We start from the raw sequence: 1,797 nt of genomic DNA on the forward strand, positions 1-1,797 counted from the left end.
TCTCCTCTATCTTTCTATCTTTTCATTCATGTGCATCCATGTCCCAAAAATGCTTGTTATTAACCTAGCTCTGGGGAGTCACTCCCCGGAGTCCTTATGTTCTTTTTCTTCCCCAGCATGTTACCTTGGATCAGGGAGGCGCCAAAATCAGGGTAGCAGCTGTCGCCATGGTCCCGCTACACGTTCTGCGATGCCATTTTCACCTGCTAAACTCTGCGGTGCACAGCTACGTCCTGCTGTGCCTTGTAATACCGCACAGTGCCCTGCAATGCCATGAACTACTACAAAGAACTGCTAAAAACAATGTTAAAAACAACAGACAAAGCCAGAAATCTTAGTGTAGTCATGGACTCAGACCTGAACTTTAACAGCCACATTAAGACAATTACAAAGTCAGCCTACTATCACCTTAAGAATATATCAAGGGTTAAAGGACTTATGTGTCAACAGGATTTTGAAAAACTTGTCCATGCCTTTATCTTCAGTAGACTGACTACTGTCTTTACAGGTCTCCCTAAAAAATCAATCAACAGCTGCAGCTGATTCAGAACGCTGCTGCTCGAGTCCTCACTAGAACCAAGAGACTGGATCACATCACACCAGTTCTGTTCTTTACACTGGCTTCCTGTGTCTCAAAGAATTGATTTCAAAGTACTCTTGCTAGTTTTATAAATCACTTAACGGTTTAGGTTCAAAATATATTCTGATCTGCTACATCACTATGAACCCACCCAGACCTCTCAGTGTCATCTGGGACAGGTCTACTTTCTGTCCCAGGTCAACTAAACAGGGTGAAGCAGCTTTCATTTTCTATGCTCCTCATATCTGGAAAAAACTCCCGAAAACCTGCAGATCCGCTGCTCACTCATGTTCTTTTAAATCAAGGCTGAAAATCTTTCTTTTGATCCTGCCTTTCTTTAAATGACTGCTCATTTCTTTAAATTTCTTATGCTGCACTGTAACTTTTATTCTTGTGTTTTATGTGTCTATTTTTTAACTGTCTATTCATGTGTTTTACCGGTTTTTAATGCTTATGATTTTTAACTGTTTTTACTTGTGTTTTGTCTGTTTAACTGATTTTGTGTAAAGCACTTTGAATTGCCCTGTTGCTGAAATGTGCTGTACAAATAAAGCTGCCTTGCCTTACAAACTACTATTTTTTCTATTTTTGTTATTTCCACTCTTCATTCTAACCCCAACCGGCCCGTCAGACACCGCCTACCAAGAGCCTGGGTCTGTCCGAGGTTTCTGCCTAAAAGGAAGTTTTTCCTCGCCACTGTCGCACTGTTGCTTGCTCTGGAGGAAACTAGAACTGTTGGGTCCTTGTAAATTATGGAGTGTGGTCTAGACCTACTCTATCTGTAAAGTGTCTCAAGATCACTCTTGTTATGAATTGATACTATAAATAAAATTGAATTGAATTGAATTAAGCCAGCAATATAAGGGACTTCAGCAACCACCCCGGAGTTTACCCCAAGGCAGAGAGACGCCAGGCAGGCATTGGATGTGTCTACTTAATCACAGAGCGTGTGAACTGACTAGGCCAGGCAGCAGTATACTCCAGGAAGGTGTCTGTTTTGTTGGTTAGCCAACTTCATGACTGCTCAGCACGAGACCCCACACGGCGCGTCAGCTCACGAGGAAGCAAGCAGGACTGTAAGTACTTGAGTCTGGTCCTGGACTCAAGATCGTTTTTCTATGGACTCAGACTTGTCTCGGTCTCGGCCACTGGTCTTGCCAGATATGGCTTTTGGTCTCAACCGAGTCCAGGTGTCTTTTTTATGTTGATAACAATAT

Source organism: Etheostoma spectabile, chromosome 12, assembly GCF_008692095.1.
Source record: "Etheostoma spectabile isolate EspeVRDwgs_2016 chromosome 12, UIUC_Espe_1.0, whole genome shotgun sequence".
Classification (NCBI taxonomy): domain Eukaryota; kingdom Metazoa; phylum Chordata; class Actinopteri; order Perciformes; family Percidae; genus Etheostoma; species Etheostoma spectabile.